At 35.0% G+C, this 19,856-nt stretch overlaps 1 long non-coding RNA gene across 1 annotated transcript in view; it reads left to right on the top strand.

The window, feature by feature from the left end:
• LOC130013674 (uncharacterized) overlaps window positions 1-19,856 on the top strand; it is a 75,821-nt gene that overhangs the window by 45,265 nt on the left and 10,700 nt on the right. Inside the window, exon 2 of the long non-coding RNA XR_008788890.1 lies at window positions 17,012-17,070. This is a non-coding gene — a long non-coding RNA (uncharacterized LOC130013674). The remainder of the gene's footprint in view (window positions 1-17,011; window positions 17,071-19,856) is intronic.

Below are 19,856 nucleotides of genomic sequence, written 5' to 3'. Positions count from 1 at the left end.
TAAAAGTTCACTAAAAACATATTTAGAGGTATCTTTTCTTCAACAATGACAATGGAAGGCATAAATAAGATATTTATGAAGCTTATTTTAGGAAGAAAAAAAAATCACCCAAAAATCATTCAAGTGTTATAAAATTGACGCTAGCTCCAAACTAGGCCACGCGACTTACTACCCGGTTTGGTTTGACGGGTCACATATTATGTTAAAATTTGATGATTATTGTTAATACTACGGCATTTTTTAAAAAAAACCCGACAACTTCAGTGATTTCGGACATTTCGCATTGTCACAGAATGCCCAAAATAGCTTTAATCTCTAAGTCACACTCACTTTCCCAATAAAACCGAAGAAATCGTATCGATCCGACATGTAGTTTCTGAGATACAATCAAATTGGAAAAAAAAAAATAATAATAAGAAGAAGAATAATCTTAACAAAAACAATAGTGTTTCACACAAGCTACGCAGTGTGAAACCCTAATAACTTCTATAATTTAAACAGCTAGAAAAATTAGGACAAAGGCCTTTCTTACATATTCGCTGTTATTTGTTTACTTTTTCATATGTTTACAAATTAGACATACACGTGTTTCGATTATGGCAAAAATGGATGATAATGCTGTGTTTTAAATGGAATCTATTCACTGTTATTTGTTTACTTTTTCATATTAACTATAACAATAGGATAGTGTTTGCAAATTAGACCTACGCGTGTTTCGAATGTAGCAAAAATGGATGATAAATCTATAGTTTGTATCAAAGTTGTACACATACGCTAATGCCCTCTGGTGTAATAATGATGATAACTCATTATATTTTTCTGGACATTTTCATTTCAAGATTTTAACTTCAAGAATTTTTGAAACCTAGAAAATATTTTCATAAGAGTTTAAATTCCAGATTTTTTTTTAGATACTTTCAGAAACCAATGAATTTATTTCTTTGTCGTGTAGAATTAAAAAAATATTTTTTAATTTTAATATTTGATATATAAAAGTTACCGATAAAACGCTGAAAATGAAACATAAAGTCAATTTTTTGTTTAAAATGTTGATTTTGTGCATGAAATGTTGACATAAGAATGTAGAAACAAGAATCATTGTTTAGAATGTTGCGTTCATGTCTAAAATGTTCAAACTGGAATGTAAAAACAAGAATCATGAATATTGTCCCATTTGGTCTTCCATACATTGTTACCTTGTAGACTTTAATTGTAAATTGCCAGTAGTTATAATTACGGTACAAACAAATTTTGACACATTATTGAACAATCAAAACTGTTACGCTATCGAGCCGCCAATGATTCCTTAAACCCCTTTCCCATGCATTCGTAATTTTATGTCTGGTCAAAATCCATTATAGTGCGGAAATTATATCCAATCACAGATCTGTACTCACTTCATTTGGTACTCCATGTGTAGATACCTATACAGATCTGCCCTTGTTATATTGGATACCTAAACTACATAAAAATCCCTACAAGCACCGTTTTATAGCAGGTTCATCCCGTTCTTCCACAAAACCACTTTCAAAAGTATTGACATCTAGACTAACGGCAGTGAAAGAGGGTATTCAAAAATACTGTGATAAAATATACTCTCGTAGTGGTTTTAATCAAATGTGGATATTAAAAAATTCCAAAGAATTACTTGATGGTTTACAATCTAGATCACTTGCTTCAATCTCATCTATACAAACGTTTGACTTTTCTACTTTGTACACTAAAATTCCCCATAGTAAATTAAAAGCCCGGTTAAAAGACATTATTCACAGTGTCTTCATCTAAATCGGGAAATGTTAGATATCAATATTTAATTGTTAATTACAACTCCACATATTTTGTTAAGAACCATAGTGATTCCAAAAATAAATTCACCGCCAACAAGATAATTCAGTTGTTGGATTTTTTAATTGATAATATCTTTGTTGAATTTGGAGGGGAAATTTATCAGCAAGTGGTCGGTATCCCCATGGGCACCAACTGTGCACCTTTGCTTGCTGATTTGTTTCTCTATTCCTACGAAGCCGATTACATACAGGCACTCGTAAAATCAAATAAACGATTAGTCAGACATTTTAATTTCACTTATCGATATATCGATGATGTTCTATCACTGAATAATCCAAAATTTAGTGATTATGTAGAATTCATATATCCTGATGAGCTCGAAATTAAAAACACTACTGACAGTGACAATTACGCTTCCTACTTGGATCTGCGTCTCGATTTTGACAATTGCCATAAACTTAGTGTTAAATTGTACGATAAACGTAATGACTTTGACTTTCCGATTGTTAACTTTCCATTTATTAGTAGTAACATTCCAATATCACCAGCTTATGGAGTGTTTGTGTCTCAACTAATTCGTTACGCCAGAGCTTGTTCATTTTATTCTGATTTTTTAAGTAGATTGAGGCATTTGTCATCTAAGCTTCAACTACAGGGATACTTGCGAACTAAACTTATTAAAACCTTTAAAAAGTTTTATGGGCGTCATATTGACTTGATTGGTAAATATAACATGTCTCTCTCGGCTATTATTCTAGATATATTTAATTGACGCGTATACAATCTCCCTGATTATGTCTGTACTACATCGTTAACACTGATCATCACGTGCATTTTGCATACCGATAGTCTATTGGCCAATCGCGCTATTTTACCGAGATTTCGCCTAATAGTTTGGATGCAGCTATGGCAGGTGTGGCGCCAGGCAGGGTAAGCTTACTCTTCCGGACACCTGTTACCACTGTTGGTCGTGTATTTTGTACACGGTGAACAGTCCATATGCTGATTACACTATTTTGCCTTATTACACTATTTTGCCTATACCGTTTTTTTAGGACTTCGAATTTTGTCTAATGGTTTGGATTGTTCGTACTTGGTTTTATTTTATTTTTACTTCCGTATAACTTACTTAGGGACACTTTACAAAGTGATGATGTAATCTTAAAAAAATGAAGATTATGGACATGTGGCGTCGGTTAAAAGCCCGTTTAAATAACTGTGTTTTAAATAGTTTTTTTTTTTAAAGAATATAGATCTGTACAACATCTTAAACTAAATGGTAGATTATTCCATAAAACAGATACGCCTGTATCAAGAGATAGTTTGTTACTGGTTGCAGTAAATTTTTCTATACATGTTTGTATGTATTCTATTACATGCCATAAAAAGTTTTAACCATAAATTACCTTATTTTTCAGTTTGCACGATAATAAAGTTAGCGAAAACAAAAATTTAATAAATCTATAAACAAAATTAACAACCGTAATTCAGATAGCAACTTCTAATACACATTTTGGTTGAAATAAATAATCCGCATGTAGCTTGTTAATTAGTTTATTACTTTATGATGGTCCCAATCAAGTATAAAAAAAACCCGCATTTGTTAAGCAACACCTAGAGGTCAACATTTTCAAACATTCTGATCAATCAACCATAACAAAAAGATGGCAATACTTTCCCCCAGTTTGACTGTATATACAGGATATAGTGCTCTAATATTGTATTTTAAAAAACGATTGGAAATGTAGACGGTGTTATTGATGAACTATTTAACTGTTCACATCAGGGCTCGACACTGCCGGCGGCCTCGGCCTTCGAATTTTAGAATTTGGCCGCAGATTCGTGGCCGATTTTTAACTATCCACGGCCATGTATGGTCGCCGATTAGTGCTGGGTATCGAGAGTTATTTTTACTATCGATAATCGGTTTCGAAACAATCTTATTTTCACGATCGTAGGCCTAATGAAGAATGGATTACGTGTTTTAAAGTCAAACCATACAATGTTTTTGTTCGTCTAATTAATAATAAACTGTCTCATATTACGTATAAATTGTTTAAATAATGTAGCCTTGGTTCCGAATGACGAAATACCATTGATAGGCCTATGTATGTGCAGGAACCAAAATAAAATGAGCACGAGTCGATTCAAAACATTGCGTACGTGAGCGCGACAAATACCAACATGGTGGACAAATCGTTGTCGATTCGTGTGCAAAAACTAAAGAAAATGTAATAGCCTAAAGAGCTTGTTATCACGAATTCGTAAATTGTTTATTATTCTTAAAAAAATACAGCCTTGATCCCGAAAGAAGAAATACAAACGTTTTTGTCATCCATCATTGCTATGTCATTTAATAATGAGTAGACGAATTCTGAAAGGGGAGAAACCCTGAATTATTTACACATCCGGGTATCTCCAATTTAGCGAATTCCATGATATGGCGATTATTGTTTCAAACTAAAGTATTGTTTAAATGTGGGTGAATTTATTTTAACATTTTTTTTTAAAAAGCTAAATTGAGATTGAGACTTTGAAGTAAATATAAAGTGACCGATGTAGGCTATTGTATTATTATATATATACGAAGGATTAAGTCACAGAAAACATCGAGTCGACTCCTACGCACGCACGAAAAATACTACAGACGAAGAGAACGATACCAGTACTCGATAGTGCTTTTTGGCATATCTTATCGATACTATCGATATTTTACCCAGCTCTACCGCTGATATATAGCAATACTTTCAACTCGCCGATTTTTTTAATATTTTTTAGAATAAAAAAATTGTACTAAAAACGGTACGATAAGAATTTTCTCCCTTAACTCAATAACTGTAAGGATGCATTATTTTTGTAAAAGTAATAAAAATATTGAACGTGATGTTATAGGCAGGCCTGTAACAACATTTTGACTGAGAAACAATATCTACAATAAACAGATTTACATATGATCGACATATTAAAACCTTCTAAATAAGCTGATAATATCATAATTCATGACATAAAAATTGGCCTTGGATTTTCAATTTTTGGCCTTGGATCAAGGTTGCACTTTGGCCTTTGATCGAAAAAACGAATTTCGAGCCCAGGTTCACATCATATCCCAAGTAATTATATCGTCTAGTTCTATTGGGAGCTGATCCATCGTTCAGTAATTATAAGTTTATGGAACTTTAAAATCTTCACTGAATCCACGGGACAGATACAATACCATGCTGATTTTAATTTTTCATTTCGGCGCCAACGGCTCGGCCTTCAATGCATACCATCAATCAAAGGTCAATATGTGAACTTGCGCGTTTAATCAAATGAAACAATGTCTAAAATGATTATAAAATAAACCTGATATTGCTTTCGGATGTGGCTGGGTTATTTCAGGTGCCAGTCGTAAGAATAAGAAGACAGTACATGTATATTTACATATGGCAAATTTGGCTTATTCGCTATATACACAGGGATATTTAAATTGGGGTCTACTTGTTCGATATTTACAAATGACAACATTGCATTTCGTGCGATATATTAAGGTCAATATTTTTATTTTATTAAATACAACTTTATCTATAAGTGGCGTGACTATATGGTACGCAGTATACACGCCAGGTTTAGTCGAAAGAATAGAAGACCAGTTGTAAAACTTTGGTCCTTAAGACAATATTGGGTCTTTGAAAAATTGTTGGTTAACTCTTTCTATAGAGTCAAATCCCACGTACTAATAAAAGCGAACGACATGTTTATATGTAAAAAAAAAACAGTGATATTTTGGTAAAATCCTAACCATTGTCAAAATATCCATCAAATTCTATCTGTTCATGCATGACATATGGTTGGTAGACCAAATAAGGTAATGTTCTCCCCCTGGTCCATATTTGGGATGGAAATTAAAGTCAAGGTCAGTCTAGGCCGTGCAGAAATTAGGGGGTTATAAAAGATGGTGTTGAGTGAGACTGATCAGAGCTCACCCAGGTATTCCGAGCAGCTATCATTTATTGAGAACGAGGGACCTTTGAAGCCAATCCAGCTTAATACTAAAGTTGAAGAAATCATTTAACCTGTAGTTTTATATATTAGGATCACGAAGAAAACACAACAAGGAAGTCCAATCTACAAAGTCTCGAAAAATGATTACGTGTCATATCGGGTGTATGTGCTTTTTTGATATGTTAGATCACGGGACAATTCTGTAATTGCATCAAAGCGGCTATTATAAATTACAAGTTCTGGAATGAGGATCGTTGGATTGTATGCCATGTAAATTTAGTGAAAAGCTAAAGTAATTTTAGTTTAAATATATCATTTGTGTGGAAATTACCACTGTTCGGTTGGTTGTGCCGTATTATTTATCAATATGGAGATTTCTGTTTTATGGATATTGCTATTGAAGGTAAGATGCACAATTTACGCAACGTGGCACGTTTTTATAAATTTGATAACTGTCAAACTGTGAGTGCGCGTCTTTTTAGTAATAAAGCAGAAATATATTTCTGTTGTTTTTGCTGGGTTTACTCTCTATATTTCCGTGGATATTCAAATTGGGCGCTGACTGCTGGGTATTTATAAATGACGACATTACATTCGCCTTTCCGTATACGATAGATTAAGGTCCGTATTTTTATTTCATTAAATTCAACTTTATATATATGATACGCAATACAAAAGACACATAACAGAAACGTAGATCATAGCAAGCACACACGCCTGTCTAAAGACCTGTCTTTAATTATACAAAGACCTGCGTAAAACAGTTTTACTTCCCAAATTTTGATTTAACACGTACGTGTCAGATAAAGCTTGTTGGTCCTTGATTATACTCCGTTTAATGCAGTTATCGCAACTAGCGAGAAAACATGCCAATTAAACAATACACAACATTGACATTCATTTTTTACCGGTCGGTTAATTAACACACCTCTACTGAAAACGCACTGTCGCACAGTTTTTCACCCCTAGAGTTAATTAATTCACCTCTCAGACAGTTTTTCACCCTCGTTAATTAACACACCTTATTTACAGTTTTAACGCGGTAATACCGAGTAATAGTCGGAAAATTAATTTTCTTTCGATACCCGTACAAATAATAACCATGACTGAGAATTCTATGGTGGCTGTGCACAGATTCACCCTTTAGCAGTTCTCAGTGGTAATAAATACAGGTTATTGAATGGACTGAAGCTACATGTAAAATCACAAATACGTCGACCTCTCTTTTCAAAATTTGTAATTATTACTAATGACAATTAACAATAAGAGTCATATTGTCCACACGACTACAGCAAGGTAACAGTTTGTTGTTAAAGGGGCGTCTACGTTCTGTCAATCGGTTTCTTTTGATGTTACGTGTTAATTCTCATTATGGAACTTTGATTGACAGTATGCATCCACCAGACTCTTTGGTGCCGAAATGAAAAAGTCAGCAAGGTATGTATTATCGACTGATATGTGTCCATGGTATTCAGCAATCGTTCAAGCAGAAAATGAACCAAGAATGTTTTACAATCAACAATGCTGATTGTTTGTTAGCCATTTTCTAACATTTCTTCCAAGTTGAAACTATATGCTTCACGATTTTTGCACGAAGCTAAAATTATTGTCACAGGTAAATGCCAAAATTTCTAAGAAAACATTAATTCCAAAGAGCTATTTCTGCCTAGAAAGTATGGCACCACGAACTCAGTAAAATTTTATGATTGGCGTCGCCATTCAGTTTCATTCGACTTTTTAATTCCACTTTACTTGTTGTTCTGTAACCCCTAATCTAAAATGCTCTTTCGATCTCATCTAATATATTACAGTTCCATACAGATCAGATTATAATTTTTGCCGTTTGAGGGTTCACAAAGTTCTACAAATTGAAACAAGGGTCTCAACTCTGGAAGTAATCTACAAAAATTGTTGAAATTTGACAGGCTTTTTCGTTTCACAAATTTAAATGATGCATATAAATTTCATACATATCAAATGATAACTTTCATCAATCGAGCATTAACAAGGTTGAACAAAGTTAAACAAGCGCAATTACTCTAGAAGTAATAAACGGAAATTTCTGAAATTCAATAGGATTCTTCTCTTTACTAATTTAAATGATGCATCTAAATTTCATACAGATCGGCAGATAACTTTTGATGTTAGAGCCTTCACAAAGTTCAATAAAGTGAAACAAGGGCCATAACTCTAAGATGTAATAAACAGAAATTGCTGAATTCAATAAGCTTCTTCGTTTCACTTATTTAAGTAATGCATATAAATTTCAGAAAGATCGGATGATAACTTTTGGTATTAGAGTGTTCAATAAGTGAAACAAGGGCCATAACTCTAGACGTAATACACAGAAATTGCTGAAATTCAATAGGCTTCTTCGTTTCACTAATCTAAATAATGCATATAAATTTCAGAAAGATAGGATGATAATTTCTGGGGTTAGAGCGTTCACAAGGTTAAACAAAGTGAAACAAGGGCCATAACTCTAAAAGTAATAAACGGAAATTGCTGAAATTCAATGGGATTCTTCGTTTCCCCAATTTAAATATTGCATATAAATTTCACAAAGATCGGATGTTAACTTTTGGCATTAGAGCGTTCACAAGGTTCAACAAAGTGAAACAAGGGCCATAACTCTAGACGTTATAAACAGAAATTATTGAAATTAAATAGGCTTCTTCATCTCACTAATGTAAACAACATATATCAATTTTAAAACAATTGGATGATAACTTTTGGCGCTAGAGCGTTCACAAGAAATTGTGGACGACAGACGGACAGGCGTGCGGACGGACGGGGGCGACGGCAATATATACGTCCACATTTCTATGTGGTAGTATAAAGATGACAATTGAGACCACAGAGCATATGAACTTTGTTTTATACAAATCAAACAGTAAATAATTAATCTAAATTAGCCAATGGCGGCTTACGTAAATTACTGAACCCAAATGTTTTCACATTTTTGCGCAAGTATAATGACTCTTTAATCCTGTCTAAAATACCATCAAAAAATATTCATAGATAAAAAGTTTTTTGGTACAAATTTAAATTTTCTAAATTTGGCGCCTTATATCTACGAAGATTTGCAGAAAATCAATAATCAAAAGTAGTGTGCCCTGTCTCAGACTATGCCAAAATGTATTGAAAGTTAAAATCCAACGATTATTGTTAAAATTAAGGCAATATTTTTGAAAACGACAACTTCGGGGATTTCGGGCATTTCCCATTGTCGCAGAACGTTCAAAATATACTATTCAAAAAAAGTAGGGGATATTTGATTTTTAAGTGTTATTAAAGTCACCTAATGAAACTGACGAAGAAACAAATGACAAAATGAAATGAAGTTCACATTCATCGATTTATTCCAAATGATCGTTAGACTAAGTAAGGCACAGACTGACCATTATAAGGGTAAAATGATACCCGGGGTCAAACAGCAAAGTTACCACAGCATCACAACCAAGTCAGTAACGGGTAAATCCTCCTCTGTTTGCCAAACAAGCATTGATCCGACGTGGCATACTCCTAATGAGACGTCTAAGGTCATTTTGGTCCAGATTGTCCCATTCCTGTTGCAACGCAGCAGCAAGTTCTTGGACATTGGCAGGACGTTGTTGACGTTGACGTAACCTCTGTCCAAGCATGTCCCAGACATGCTCGATGGGGTAGAGGTCGGGACTCAGTGCTGGCCAAGGTAATGTGGTGATGTTCTGTTGTTGGAGGTAACCTGTAACGATCCTGGCCCTGTGACATCTTGCGTTGTCATCCTGGAAGATGAAACGGCGGCCATGACGTCGTGCGAACAGCACAACATGGACTGCCAAGATGTTGTCCCGGTAGTACTGGCCTGTAACACGCCCTGCAACAACATGTAAAGCCGTTCTTCCAGCAACAGTGATGCCTCCCCACACCATAACAGAACCACCCCCAAATCGATCATGTCTGATGACGTTAACGTCTTGGAAGCGCTCGTTTCGACGACGCCACACCCTCCTACGTCTGTCCAAAAAATCAACAGTGAACCTTGACTCATCTGAAAACATCACATTGCTCCAGCGTCGATTATCCCAGTGTTGACGATCCCTACACCAACGACGTCTTGCCTGAATGTGATGATCTCTCAAACAAGGGATCACGCGAGGACGTCGGGCGCGAAGGTGACCCCTATGCAGTCGATTCCGAATCGTCTGGCCACTCACTCTCACACCAGTGTCTGTTTGAAGACGAGCGCTGATCTGATTTGCTGTGATGACACGATTTCTCAAGGCCAAGGTACGGATAAATCGATCCTGGGCTTGAGTTGTCGCCCTTGGTCGACCTGAGCGTGGTCTGTCCTGTACAGATTGTGTATCACGGTATCTGGACCATAGCCTGCTTATGACAGACTGAGAAACAATCATCGTCCGCGCCACAACCGCCTGTGGTGTGCCGATCTGTAGCATGCCAAGGGCACGTAACCTTTCATTTTGGGTAAGCCGACGCATATCAAAATTTGTTTTCTGGTCACTAAAACAATTAAACTGATGTTTCCACCCTGGAATTCAATGTCACAATGACTGTAACATTCAAAGTCAGAGTCGAGCAAATCATGGGTTGGACCCCCATGATGATCCCAAGCATCACCTGCATTCCATGCGGTAGCTATTGGTGCGTTTGGGCGTCACATGTAACTGGAAATGTTTCTTCTGTTAGGTTCTATAGTGACTTTTTTCGTAGTCATTTGCATATTTTAGTATTATGCCCCCAAAATCAAATATCCCCTACTTTTTTTGAATAGTATAGCTTTATCCTCAAAGTCACCTTCACTTTCCCAGTAAAACCGAAGACCCTGTAACCATGTGACAAGTAGTTGCTGAGATATAAGCAAACTAAAAGTAGAAAGATAGGTTGCCAGGCAACAAAACATACGCCCACAGCAGCTAAATCGTTCGCGCAGTCAACAAGGGTTGTCGCATATTTATTCTTTTGTAGGTAATTAGGGGAATCTAATAGACTATTTCATACAGATGACATTATAATTTTCGTCGTTTGAGGGTTCACAAGGTTCTAAAGATAGGTTGCCAGGCAACGAAACATACGCCCACAGCGGCTAAATCGTCCGAACTTTTGTCGTTCGAACGTTCACAAGGTTCAACAAAGTAAAAAATGGGACATAACGCTAGAAGTAATTGACGGAAATTGCTGACATTCAATAGGCTTCTTCATTTCACTAATTTAAATTTTGCATATGAATTTCATACAGATTAGGTGATAACTTTTGTCGTTCAAGCGTTCACAAGATTCAACAAAGCTAAACAAGGGCCATAACTATAGATGTAATCAACGGAAATTTGCTGAAACTCAATAGGTTTGTTCGTTTTTCTAATTTAAACGATACATATAAATTTCATACTGATCGGATAATAACTTTTGTCGTTAGAGCATTCACAAGGTACAACAAAGTGAAACAAGGGCCATAACTTACGGTGTAATTAATGGAAATTGCTGAAATTCAATAGGCTTCTTCGTTGCACTAATTTAAATAATGCATATCAATTTAAAACAGATAGGATGATAATTTTGGGGGTTAGAGCGTTCACAAGATTCAACAAAGTGGAACAAGGGGCACAACTCTAGACAATATTAACGGAAATTGCTAAAATTCAATAGGTTACTTTGTTTTACTAATTTAAATGATGCATTTTGTCGTTAGAGCGTTCACAAGGTGCAACAAAGTGAAACAAGGGCCATAACTCCAGAAGAAATTAACGGAAGTTATTGAAATTAAATAGGATTCTTCATCTCACTAATGCAAACAAAATATATCAATTTCAAAACAATCAGACGATAAATGTAGTCTGTAGAGTGTTCACAAGTTACGACCCTTGTTTTAGTTTTTATACGCCCACATAGAAATGTGGACGTATATTGCCGTCGCCCCCGTCCGTCCATCCTCCACAATTTCTTGTGAACGCTCTAACGCCAAAAGTTATCATCCAATTGTTTTAAAATTGATATATGTTGCTTACATTAGTGAGATGAAGAATCCTATTTAATTTCCGTTTATAACGTCTAGAGTTATGGCCCCTGTTTCACTTTGTTGAACCTTGTGAACGCTCTAATGCCAAAAGTTATCATCCGATCTATGTGAAATTTATATGCAATATTTAAATTAGGGAAACGAAGAATCCTATTGAATTTCACCAATTTCCGTTTATTACTTCTAGAGTTATGGCCCTTGTTTCACTTTGTTTAACCTTGTGAACGCTCTAACCCAAAAAGTTATCATCCTATTTTTCTGAAATTTATATGCATTATTTAAATTAGTGAAACGAAGAAGCCTATTTAATTTCAATAATTTCCTTTTCTAATGTCTAGAGTTATGGACGTTGTTTCACTTTGTTGAACCTTGTGAACGCTCTAATGCCAAAAGTTAATATCAGATCTTTGTGAAATTTATATGAAATATTTAAATTAGGGAAACGAAGAGGCCTATAGAATTTCAGCAAAGTTATCATCCGATCTATGTGAAATTTATATGAAATATTTAAATTAGGGAAATGAAGAGGCCTATTGAATTTCAGCAATTTCTGTTTATTACTTCTAGAGTTATGGCCCTTGTTTCACTTTGTTCAACCTTGTGAACGCTCTAACCCCAAAAGTTATCATCCTATCTTTCTGAAATTGATATGCATTATTTAAATTAGTGAAACGAAGAAGCCTATTTAATTTCAATGATTTCCATTAAAAACGTCTAGAGTTATAGCCCTTGTTTCACTTTGTTGAACCTTGTGAATGCTCTAATGCCAAAAGTTAACATCCGATCTTTGTGAAATTTATATGCAATACATGTATTTGAATTAGGGAAGCGAAGACGCCTATTGAATTTCACCCATTTCCGTTTATTACTTCTAGAGTTTGGCCCTTGTTTCACTTTGATTAACCTTGTGAACGCTCTAATCCCAAAAGTTATCATCCTATCTTTGTTTAACTTTGTTTTAGATTAGGGGTTACAGAACAACAAGTAAAGTGGAATTAAAAAGTCGAACGGAACTGTTCTTCAGACTGAATGGCGACGGCAATCATAAAATTTTACTGAGTTCGTGGTGCCATACTTTCTAGGCAGAAATAGCTCTTTGGAATTAATGTCTTTGTTAGAAATTTTGGCATTTACCTGTGACAATAATTTTAGCTTCGTGCAAAAATCGTGAAGCATATAGTTTCAACTTGGAAGAAATGTTAGAAAATGGCTAACAAACAATCAGCATTGTTGATTGTAAAACATTTTTGGTTCATTTTCTGCTTGAACGATTGCTGAATACCATAGACACGTATCAGTCGATAATACATACCTTGCTGACTTTTTCATTTCGGCACCAAAGAGTCTGGTGGATGCATACTGTCAATCAAAGTTCCATAATGAGAATTGACACGTAACATCAAAAGAAACCGATTGACAGAACGTAGACGCCCCTTTAACAACAAACTGTTACCTTGCTGTAGTCGTGTGGACAATATGACTCTTATTGTTAATTGTCAGTAGTAATAATTACAAATTTTGAAAAGAGAGGTCGACGTATTTGTGATTTTACATGTAGCTTCAGTCCATTCAATAACCTGTATTTATTACCACTGAGAACTGCTAAAGGGTGAATCTGTGCACAGCCACCATAGAATTCTCAGTCATGGTTATTATTTGTACGTGTATCGAAAGAAAATTAATTTTCCGACTATTACTCGGTATTACCGCGTTAAAACTGTAAATACGCTGTGTTAATTAACAAGGGTGAAAAACTGTCCTGTAAAGGCCCCCAATTACCTACAAAGGAATAAATATTCCACAACCATTGTCAACCGCTCGTACGATTTAGCCGCTGTGGGCGTATGTTTCGTTGCCTGGCAACCTATCTTTTATGTTACCGATAGTTTCCTGTCGGTACCGGAAGTGATGTAATTTTACCAAAAACTACAATTTTGAAAGCAAATATTATTTTTTCAAAATCTGATATAACTAAAAGGGTGTGCCCTCTGAAGGCGCACAGATTCTTGAGCTCAGATTTTTAAATTTCAATTTCATTTTCGAGAAATTTCGATTAAAAGGTGAAAAAAAGGTGTAAAATTAAACTATTTACAACCCATTCGGCGTCTTCATATTTTAAAATATTTCTTTGTAACTTTCATAAACTCGTAGCAATAATCCATACAAAGAGAATGTATGCGAAAATTAATTTGTAATATGAGCAGCTGCCGAGAAATAGGCAATTTTGCATGCATCACTTTTACACAATTGCTTGTGGACGCTCTAGAGGTCTTGAGACAAAGAAGCCTATTGATTTTCAGCGATTTCCGATAATTATTGCCAGAGTTATGGCCCTTGATCACTTTGAAAAATCTTGTGGACGCTCTAGAGGCCAAAGTTAATATCCGATTGACCTAAAATTTATACACTGTGTTTAAGGTCATGAGACGAAGACGCCTATTAATTTTCAGCGATTTCCGATAATTATTGCCAGAGTTATGGCCCTTGATCACTTTGAAAAATCTTGTGGACGCTCTAAAGGCCAAAGTTAATATCCGATTGACTTTAAATTTATACACCGTGTTTAAGGTCTTGAGACGAAGAAGCCTATTGATTTTCAGCGATTTCCGATTATTACTGCCAAAGTTATGGCCCTTGATCACTTTGAAAAATCTTGTGGACGCTCTAGAGGCCTAAGTTAATATCCGATTAAACTTTAAATTTATACGGGACTAACATATGGTGTAATTTTATTTCAATAATTCGCTTGCGTGTAGGGGTCTTTAGCAGTGGAAGGAAACCGGAGGGCCTGGAGAAAACCCACGAGGTTGGACAGGCGACCCTACTCCTTGTCATGTACAACCGGGGATTCGAAACCACGCCAGTCGACTCAATGACAGACTTTATGATACAGCGCGCGCGCGCGCACGCTAACCATTCAGCCATCCCCCCCCCCCCCCCCCGACGCTCTAGAGGCCAAAGTTAATATCCGATTGACTTTAAATTTATACACAGTTTTTAAGGTCACGAGACAAAGAATCCTATTGATTTTCAACGATTTCCGATAATTACTGCCAAATTTATGGCCCTTGATCACTTTGTGACGCTCTAAAGGCTAAAGTTATCATCCAATTGACTTCAGATTGATACACAGATTTTAAGATCTTGAGACGAATGAATTTTCAATGAATTTTTATGTCTTGAACAGCTATATCCATGGTATTAAAAGTTTTGCATACAAAACGTTAGCATTGGGCAGAACTTTATAAAAACAAACAAATTCTAATGGTTTTCTGATAAAATACTTCATGAGTTGTTGCTCTTAATCAGATTTTAGTGTATTATAAATGTTTCATTACCGAAAAAAGTAAAAATATGCAACAACTCTTGTTGACTGTCCGGACGATTTAGCTGTTGTGGGAGTAGGTTTCGTTGCCTGGCATCCTATCTTTGATTTTTCTCTTAATAATGAGTAATTGCTCCACCAATCCTCAGACATTCAGCAATTCGTCGTGGCATGCTCCTAATCAACCGTCCAATCACGATTTGGGGCAATCTGACCCACTCCTCTTGCAGTGCCACGGCCAAGTGTTGTCGGTTGACTTCGACGAACCAGTCTCCCGATCAAATTAAACATAACATACTAAAGCAAGGATATGCTAAACAGTAAATGTTATGCAAGAACGGATAGGAAAGCAAACATGGATAGATCAACCAGCACGCGGCAGTTTTCATCAACTCTTCCTTGAAGTGTCAAATTTGACAATGAATCCCTCCCACGTGTATGGCGAAATTGCATGTCGCATGTGCAACTCAGTGGTTCTGTTGGGGCGATAAGTTCTTCATCTATGAACATACTCTCAAAGCATGTCAAATGGCCATGACTATTTATCATATCTCAACCTGCATAGGTATTTGCATTTCAATATCCCCTACTTTTTTGAAGAGTAAATGTTTAAAATTATGATATTTGGTTCCAATCAACAAATAGAATGAACCCATACGATCACACAGATACCACAAAGTGGTTTCTAACTTATACTGTTGCAGAAAAATAGACGATTTTCTACAAGTCACTTTTCAAGGTGTTTGGTCTATAAAAGTGTCAGTTATTATTCGTTTTTCATAAAATTTTCACCATATGATGCCTTATGCCATTTATGATTTCATAGTGTTAATTTAACATTTTCAGTATTACCGGAAGTAATGTCATTTTGGCAAAAACTGTATTTTTAGCCTTCAAAACAGATATTTTATTCAGATGAGTCTGATTTGTAATGTTTTTAAGATTATGATATTTGATTCCAATCAACAAATAGAATGAACCCATACCATCATGCAGATACCACAAGGGTAACGTGGCACCGGTGAACCCGTCATTACTGCATCGCAGTTCTAGTGACATATTTTTTTTTGATATTAAATATTACAAATGGAAAGAATTAGCATTTTGATCAAAAGAATTATTATAAACAGCCTCAAACCTATCTTTTAAAATCTGATAACTACCGGGTACTTAATGGGCTGGCACTATTCACCAATTTTTAGTGATTTGTAAATGCTTCTATTACCTATAAAACCATAAATATGCATCTAACTCTTGTGGACTGCTCGGACGACTTAGCTGCTGTGGGCGTATGTTTCGTTGCCTGGCAACCTATCTTTATTACTTTAAATAAAATACAAAAAATAACCCAAAAACGCTATTGCGACCATAGGCCACCATAGTCTATATTGAAAATCTGATTCTAAAGAATCCTGGTATGATGCTGTATATCTATGAAATCTAAGAGGAATTTGAATTTGTTCAACTGTTGCAATGGAATTTAATAATTGAATTGGATGTACATATACACAGAATCAAGTTTATGTTTATTTCTGAGTGAATTTGTGTCTTCTTAAAGAATAGATAATCCTATATCCATATATTTGTCTACAAAAGGCAGGACTCATTTAAAAGTACAAATTCTTCTGTCTATGAACAAAATATATTAGGTAAAATGTTTGACATATGATTGCTTAATCTTGTTTCTTAAAACAGTATAGTGTGTTGTGAAACTTGCTTGCATGTCCTTAAATGTTTCTTGATAGCACAATTTAGTCGCGTTGATAATTAATATTGCTGCTATCCTGCTTTCTGTTGTTCCTGGTAAGATTACTGCAATTAACCTAAAGGTAATATGCCATAATGAGTTTTAATTAAAGAAAATTATAATTTATCTTTTAATTTCCTCATTTCAGGGATTTGGAAGAGCTGAACATGCAATTACTGCCAAGATTTTGGAGAGAAAGTACAAGGAGTATGACATATCTTTTAATAATGATGGATATTGAAAATTTTATTTTACTTACATATTATACTTACAATATACCTTAACTTATGTATTTTATTCATTTATCTTTATTTATAATTGTATGTATCCACATTTATATCTGGGTGTATGTTTTTGTTGTTGCTTCAGTCTGTCCATCTAATTCTATTTACAGATCAAGCACCTGATATAGGTCAAGGTTATCATCTGATCATTTCTAAATTTAATTGTATATTATATATGCAATTGCCCAATACTAATTATATGGCCATATCCCTTTTGCCATTGTGAATTTATTGATAAACACTGATGATAATTAATTACGCTCACCTGGGTTTTTGCTATTTAACAGAGGAATAACCGTGTATGAAATTAATTAAACCATGTACCGGAAGTCTGTTATAAGGATTATAGCTGTTGTTGGGTGTAAATAGATGCCTGGCTCCAGTGGCAGCTTATATAATTGATGATTTTGTTAACAAACTATAGAGTTTATTAATCATTATTTGCGTTTTATTGTTGAGGGTTTTTTTGCCACATATCCAAGGGGTTAATTAAAGGTTTTTATTCCTGTTGTCTCTCATCCGTCTTCCATATTCTTTTTTCCCATTAATGACTGGCCAATGTTTACATTTTGTGTCTCTGTCATGGTGTAGAAAATCAAATTATACTAGACAGGATATATCCAAAATATTTTGAAATAATAAAAATATATCCAGAAGTGGAACATCAGCATTTCTAATTATGCCTAAAAATTGACCAATCATCAGTGTTAATTTGTATCTATTGTTTATTTACTGATTACAAAATCACCATTTGTTATACCATGTTATTCAACAAAAAATTATAAACTATATAAAATTTAGCTATCTACTTTCTAAACCAGAGATTTTAATATACTCTCAAACTGAAGAATAAATAATCCTTAAACCCGTACCATTAAAGCCTGTTTTCCACTAGGCGAATTTTTTCGTCGCGAAAGATTTTGAGAAATCGCGCTTGTATTTTCCACTACCCAAGCAACTGTTTCGATCATTCTTTGTTTCATAGTAGAATTGGCGTGAAAGGTTTCCTTCCTGAACTTCCACAATGGCTTCTGCTTTTAATCTGAGATATTTACTCTTGTTAAAGGTAAGATTGATTAAGGGTTTCTATGCTAGCCAGATTAGAAAGATTCAAATTTCCATTCTTCATCATTTGGTTTAGGAGAAAAATGTTCAGTTCAGCCATTTTGTTTGCGGGAAGAAACGAGAATGGGGTGGCCTTGGCCTCGTGAGTTGTATTACCACGTGAGAGTTTACGGAATTCTAATTGGCTTGCTCCTTTTTCCAAGGCTGGAAAGTAGAAACTGGTCGAACTCACTTTTTCGCAGAGAAAAGAGTCATCGAAAAGTGTGGCGCCGCCTGAAATTATACTGCGCATGCCTGTATTCGAAAAAATTCGCCTAGTGGAAAACAGGCTTAAATTTGGTATTCTGTTCAATTTCAAAATAAAATTTTACCATAAATATAAACTTTCTCACTTTTCTTCCATACATGAGAATATGTGGTTTATAACACCAGCGTATCTTTCATGTTACATAATATTACATGTACAATCTATAACAAAAGTTTAGGGACATCTTGTGAAATTGCCTCAATTTTGACAATTTGCATTCAATCGAATCTAAGAGCTCGTTTGTCCTAGTGGAATGAAACTTTGTATATATGCGATCTAGAATATGTGCCGTCAACTGGCGTTGACGTTTCATACGAGGACGTCACGGTTGATGACGTCACAGCACAATCATGACGTTATCGACCAACCTGCATAATTTGGCCAATTTGGGTGAATTTGTTCACTGTTTGTAGGAAGACCCAAACGGATGAGAACGATATATGATATGTTGTAGATACAACATGCAAGTGACAGTATGCTGGGATATGTCAGCGTCACATTTTGACTGACACACAAGCTACTTATAAGATGCAGCTAATATACAAAGGATCAAGAGCGAATCCTTACAAGTCCTTAAGATGTATCGCAGAATATTTAAAAAAGATTCTCTTTATGTATTCTTTGACTTATGCTGTAAACACCATCTTTTAAATATTTAAAGTAGTAAATTCAGTAATAAACACTGATGGACTTTGTGTTTGATATATAATTGAATTGTGAACTGATATTTATTGAAATGTAAAACAAGGGTCTCTTACCAGAAAGGTGCTAACTTTGTAATATCAAGTTCATATAAAACAAGCAGTAAAAGGTTAATTCCTTCAAGTATAAAACAAATTTTAAGAGTTTTTAATGGGGAAACTACCAATGTAACTGTATTTATTGCATTTTATATCCAGATAAATTATTAGGAATACCTGATTTTATGACATGTAAATTGATTGACTGGTAGTTAATTGATTACAGAAGTGATTTCATTTCTAGTCTGTTATGACTGGCAATATGACTGAAGCGAGAGCCCTGCCCAGAATTATTTGTTGTGTAGCCTTGGTAGCTAGGCCATATATGTGAAATATACTTGTAAATTAATTTTTCATTTTGAGCAGTCTCAAAATCAGTAAATAAATATCTATTATGTAATATTTAGTATTGATTGATTGTTTATATTTGTATACATTTGTAACTGGTTTCCCATTGCATGGGCTCAGTAGTCAATCCCAGTCCACAGAAATAGCATATATGCCCACATTTTATGTGGGAATATTTGTTGTCATCACACGTCTGTCGGTCCACAATTCTTGTAAACACTGTAGGCCTATAGGTCAAAAATTAAGGAA

Source organism: Patella vulgata, chromosome 1, assembly GCF_932274485.2.
Source record: "Patella vulgata chromosome 1, xgPatVulg1.2, whole genome shotgun sequence".
NCBI classification, from domain to species: domain Eukaryota; kingdom Metazoa; phylum Mollusca; class Gastropoda; family Patellidae; genus Patella; species Patella vulgata.
Note: the sequence above shows the minus strand (reverse complement) of the source record. Positions and strands in the feature narration are given on the sequence as shown.